Here is a 6,219-nt window from a genome sequence, read left to right as displayed (position 1 = left end):
ATTAAAGGTGCTTGTGAATTCCCACCACATAGCCAGATACAGCGAGTGAAGTGTCTCTTCGACTACAATACATGGTTCACCAGTACCCTAAATTCGGCAGTTCTGTTTATTCACTGCACCCTGAAGTGTAAAACGTGCCTCTTCACTCCATAGAAAACTACCCGGCCTCATATCACCAACTTCGATGCGCGCTAGTAACCGAAGAGGAAATTCAGAATGTTGCTGCGGTTCATGAGGTTCAGTTGCTACACCCTCTACATCTTTTACGGTTACCAGTGTGAAGTAAACGGCAAAACTTTCCGTACTGTCGACCGTGTGATTGACAACTCTCATGACATTGCCTGAGCATTAGCACTACTGGGGGCACATGCTGCATGTTCAGTTATAGTAACATGTTAAAGCACTCCGTCATCAGGCCACAAGTGGCCCATCGGGACCATCCGACTGCCGTGTCATCCTCACTGAGGTTGCTGACAGGAGGGGCGTGTGGTCAGCACCCCGCTCTCCCTGTCGTTACGATGGTTTTCTGTGACCGGAACCGCTACTGTTCCGTCGAGTAGCTCCTCAATTGGCAGCACTTGGCTGAGTGCACCCCGGAAAATGGCATCAGCACATGGCGGACCGGATGGTCACCCATCCAAGTGCCGGCCACGCCCGACAGCGCTTAACTTCGGTGATCTGACGGGAACCGGTGTATCCACAGTGGCAAGGCCGTTGTCTATAGTAACATGTGCCACACCAAGTTCACCCCTACTTTCGAATTTTATTATCATCTTAGACCTGTCAGTCAGTGATATTCTCTCAATGCAGCCATGTAAACGCTGAAATTCATATGAAACAGTTTGACTAACAGCGCAAGGTCTCTCTTCTCGATAGCCATAACTGTTGACCCACGTTATGGTTTGCCAGATGACAGCGTGGATATCATGTGATCATATAAACAGTGGCAGCATTACGTTTGCACCTGGTGGCCGAAACTGGAACTAACTTGTTTTCCAGCGCAAATCGGTTCCGCATTAAAGCGTCAGCATATCTATCACGTTTCGTTGCCATAAGATAATTACAGCTCACACTGGTTTTCCGTGAGCAGCTACACTAATTATAACCATCCAGCAAAAAAGTCAAAGTTTACAAAGCAGGGAGTCCCAGTGAGGTGCAAATAAGGAAATCCTCTTTTTGTAATACTATTCTCTTCAAATCTCACTAAAAAAAGCGACACGAAATTTACATTTAATATGGTTTCGTTTTGTGTTCATAGAAGACAGTGTAGCGTCCTCTGGTATCATCGTTATTTTACTGCTGTTTATGTTACTTCGTTATCGCTTATATGAAAAGTATAGCTGCAGCGTACCAACCGGGATTGTCCTATATTCCGAGTTGGAAATGGTTCAAATGGCTCTGAGCACTATGGGACTTAACATCTGAGGTCATGAGGCCCCTAGACTTAGAATTACTTAAGCCTAACTAACCTAAGGACATCACACATATCCTTGCCCGAGGCAGGATTCGAACCTGCGACCGTAGCAGTCGCGCGATTCTGGACTGAAGCGCCTAGAACCGCTCGTTCACTACGGCCGGCCTCCTCTAACATACTTTTTACTCTTACCAGACAAGTGCCTGCTCATCCATTTACAATACCTTGCCGTATTTAAAACACCATTTCTACAGTACATTTCATTACGCCCTTGAGGGTTGTCGCTACACCACTGATAATCTGCAAGTACTACGTTCCTTCCACCTCTCTCTCTCTCTCTCGCTCTCTCTCTCTCTTTCCTCTCTCTGTCTATCTGAGCGCACTCGCGCCCAACTATGATATTGTCTTACTAGAAACGTATTCTTTTGGTTTTATATAATACAAATTTCAAATTTCCCTCACTTTGCCAGTGGTACTACTACAAAGTTCTACAATACCTTTTTCCGATAAGTTTTTATAATTACATATCGGTTTTTTAAACAACGAACATTAAAAACAGGAACGACAACATATAAGACAATAAATTAGAATTACAGAACTGATTAATAGCAAAATTGAGGCACAGTGTTATAGAGTTATAAACACAACTGCCGTATTTCCTAATGAGCACCACTCGACCTTGAGCCCTCCATTCCACTTGTGAGGATACTCTTCAGTTCTGCGCTTATTTCATTTGTGCACCGAGCGAGGTGGCGCAGTGGTTAGACACTGGACTCGCATTCGGGAGGACGACGGTTCAATCCCGCGTCCGGCCATCCTGATTTAGGTTTTCCGTGATTTCCCTAAATCACTCCAGGCAAATGCCGGGATGGTTCCTCCGAAAGGGCACGGCCGACTTCCTTCCCCATCCTTCCCTAATCCGATGAGACCGATGACCACGCTGTCTGGTCTCCTTCCCCAAACCAACCAACCATTATTTGTGCAGCCAACATTTGCAAACCATTTCTTCCAAACAATGTCTAATGGTTTGCGTCACTGTCCCTAGATCGTGCGATCCTGGAGTCGATTACCTTCGTGTCGGAGATTTTGTTCGCTCGGCTACTGGGTATTTATGTTGTCCTAATCATTTAGTCTAATCTTCATCATAGAGGCGAACAAGTAGCCGAAGTGACGTCGAATAGAAAGACTTGCACCGGGCGGTGGAACAGCGATAGAAGGTACTATACTTCAGTGCCTGTATTATTGAGAATTACGATGCAATGTCCGAAGGATCATTGCATCGTAATTTAAAAATACACAGGCACTTCACTATCGTATTGATCCGCCGACACCGGGCAAACGACTTTCAAGTAAAATGTCTCTCTTGTCCGGAAATATACGTAATGGAGTATAGGTTGTAAACACTTGTTTGACGATATATGGAAGTTTGGTCAGGCCATGAGTCGTGTTCGGATAGCCAGATAATAAGGCGACCGTTCGCGAGAAGCGGGAAATCCGAGTTCGACTTCCGGCCCAGCACAAATTCTCGTTGTCGTCTTCGCATTCCATAGCTGATGGTTTTCAATATTCGCAGCTGCGAATACATTTCATGTCCCTCTAGGAGGGGTCCCTCGTGCGGTATGGCCATACGATCATTACTAGTTTTTGCCTATTCATTATGCTAAGCACACTATCTTTCTTCCTCCTTCAGCCTACCTTCTTAAAGTAGTTCCCAGTAGTACACAAACAACTACAAAGTCTTGTAGAGCTACTGGCAGTTCAGAATTAATTGCGTAATTCGAAACAGTCGTACATAACTATACCAAGCTACTAACCTACAAGGTAAACTGTATTTCGGGCATAAATTAATTACTAACTATCCAACAGAAAGTTCAGAAAAAAACGCTAGTTTATTCATTCTACCATACACACCACCTGCAAAATCAGTAAATAAAATTCCACCTCTGACGCAACTTTTTTTTTATTAATAATGCTAAGAGTTTCAGAGGTTTAACCCTCCATCCTCGGGGATATCCCAAACAGAATTTCATTTGTAAAATAGCCCAGTCGCTGAAAGTAATTAACAATAAAATTAATATTATAAGAGTGAAAACTTTTTAATAAAGTTGTAGCTCACTTGTATTTAGATAGCTGCAACAATAGGGCACAGGATAAGCTACTAGCCTCCAAATTTATTCGGCAATGAAAAATGCTGGAACATTTAACTGTTCCGATCAAAGCTTCCATCACCATACTCTTTGCAATGCATTGCACGATAAAATAACAGTTAATTATAACGTATTACATCCTAAGTTATCAATTGTCAAGACCGCCATTTTGATATTACGAACAGTAGGAACTTAAGGAGAAACGCGAAAACGATTAGATACACTAAGGTGCAGCTGAAGTTCAAATACTCAATTGTAAACAAGGACTGCCACGAACAATGGCCTGTACGTAAAGAAATGTCATGCATTTGAAAACGTTGTTAAACTACACAAAAGGCGGTATATTTACAAACATAACTTAGATTGTAATGGCTTGCAATCAATTGCTAATGTTAGGGACATTGTTGCATAGTTAATTGTCCTTAACTGATGCCATCGCACAACTAAAAATGTAGTTTACAATTGGAGGCTAATTTTTTGCCATGTGGTTGCACCTGCTGACGTTTAAGTCATTTATACGCATAAGTTTTATATTCAGTTTTAATTAGTTTCATTTAATTTAGGTCATGAATAGTTCAATAACACTATTATGTTTTATAGATGCCCGACGGAAGGAGACTAATCTTACGAAATTGGAAGGGCTATTAATAAGGGAGACTGTAACAAAGGTGTAATTTTATTTACTACATTTAGTAACCGCAATTTTGTGTAGATGTAGAAGACACAGGTAAACCATTAAAATCCCAAGCGTACAAATCCCTCTCTAATTTACTTCCTGTTTCAACTCTCTCACTATTTCCCTATCCTAAGTACCACTTACACCACAAAGCTTTTCGCAGGCATAAAAAAATTATCTACAAACATTTTTCCATCAGTTTGCTAATTCCTGGAAGATCTCTCTACATTCTAAAAGTCATGGTAACTGCATCAGAACAACCTTCTCGCTATTCACAATCCCAGATCATTGCGGAGTCTGTAGTGATAACCTACCTATCTTCCACTTTTACACTCCAGTTAACTTCAGTGTAGTCATCTCTGATGACTCCGTCATCCTCATCCATGTTTAACAGAGCTACTTATCCTCCACTCCACTCAGCTTCTCACCATGGTTACGTTTTTCTGGGAGCAGTTCTGTCTCATTTAGTGCTATTCAACTTCGATAACACTGAAATCTTATTCGTCAAAAACGGGAACAAAATTTCTGATTTTTGCTTGGCAACAAATCTTTATTGTGATTTTCCAAAATAATTACAGGCAACTGCCGTAACAATTACGTTAACTTTTCAATGGCCAGTAATCGCCTTCTGCCTCTCTATCAGAGATCTTTTCTTAATTACTTACTTTTTGCCTAGAAATTAAACAATTTCTCTTCCACTGAATCGTAGAAACATTGTTAAAAATAGGAAGTTGCCCAAAATGTTACGATGGCGCTAGTTGTGGTGACTAGAAGAACTTCCATGCCGTGGATATCACCAGGAATACAAGCATTGTTGGTGCGTAGTAGCTGCTACGCACTATGGACATGAATGGATGCAGGTGGCCAAACAGGATGCTTACGTGCGAGTCACCTGTCAGAGTACTATCTGGACGTATCAGAGGTCCCACATCACTCCAAATCCACATTCCCCATACCATTACAGAGCCTTCAAATGTTTCAAATGGCTCTAAGCACTATGGGACTTAGCATCTGAGGTCATCAGTCCCCTAGACTTAGAACTACTTAAACCTAACTAACCTAAGGACTTCACACACCTTCATGCCCGAGGCACAGAGCCTTCACCAGCTTGAACAGTCTCCTGCTGACATACAGGGCCCATGGATCCACGAGGTTGCCTCCATACCCGTACACGTCCATACACTCGATACAATTTAAAACGAGACTCGTCTGGCCAGGTAACACGTTTCCAGTCATCAACAGTCCAAGACGGCCGTGTGTGGCCGAGCGGTTCTAGGCGCTACAGTGTGGAACCGCGCGACCGCTACGGTCGCAGGTTCGAATCCTGCCTCGGGCATGGATGTGTGTGATGTCCTTAGGTTAGTTAGGTTTAAGTAGTTCTAAGTTCTAGGGGACTGATGACCTTAGCAGTTAAGTCCCATAGTGCTCAGAGCCATTTGAACCAACAGTCCAATGTCGTTGTTGACGGGATCAGGCGAGGCGTAAAGCATTGTGTGTGCAGTCATCAAGGGTACACGAGTGGGACGTCGGCTTCGAAAACCCATATCGATGATGTTTCGTTGGATGGTTCACACGCTGACACTTCTCGATAGCCCACCATCGAAATCTGCAACAAATATGCGGAAGGGTTGCATTTCTGTCACGTTGAACGATTCTGTTCAGTCGTCGGTGGCCCCGTTCTTGCAGCGATTTCGAAGATTTGATGTTTTAAAGAACACCTGATATTCACTTTACACTCGTGGAATGGTCGTCACCACATCATCGCTACCTCAGAGATGCTGTGTCCCATCGCTAGTGCACCGACTATAACACCACGTTCAAACTCACTTAAATCTTGATAACTTGTCATTCTAGCAGCAGTAACCGCTCTAATAATTGCACCAGACACTTGATGTCTTATATAGGCGTTGCCGACCGCAAGGCCGTATTCTGCCTGTATTTGAACACACATGCTCATACCAGTTTCTTTGGCGCTTCACTGT

The 6,219-nt window shown here is 43.1% G+C and overlaps 1 pseudogene; it reads right to left on the bottom strand.

The window, feature by feature from the left end:
• Positions 1 to 601: 601 nt before the first annotated feature.
• Positions 602 to 719, bottom strand: LOC126426506 (5S ribosomal RNA; annotated as a pseudogene).
• Positions 720 to 6,219: the final 5,500 nt, after the last annotated feature.

The sequence above is a fragment of the Schistocerca serialis genome, chromosome 1 (assembly GCF_023864345.2).
Source record: "Schistocerca serialis cubense isolate TAMUIC-IGC-003099 chromosome 1, iqSchSeri2.2, whole genome shotgun sequence".
NCBI classification, from domain to species: domain Eukaryota; kingdom Metazoa; phylum Arthropoda; class Insecta; order Orthoptera; family Acrididae; genus Schistocerca; species Schistocerca serialis.
This window is presented reverse-complemented; position numbering and strand designations above follow the sequence as displayed.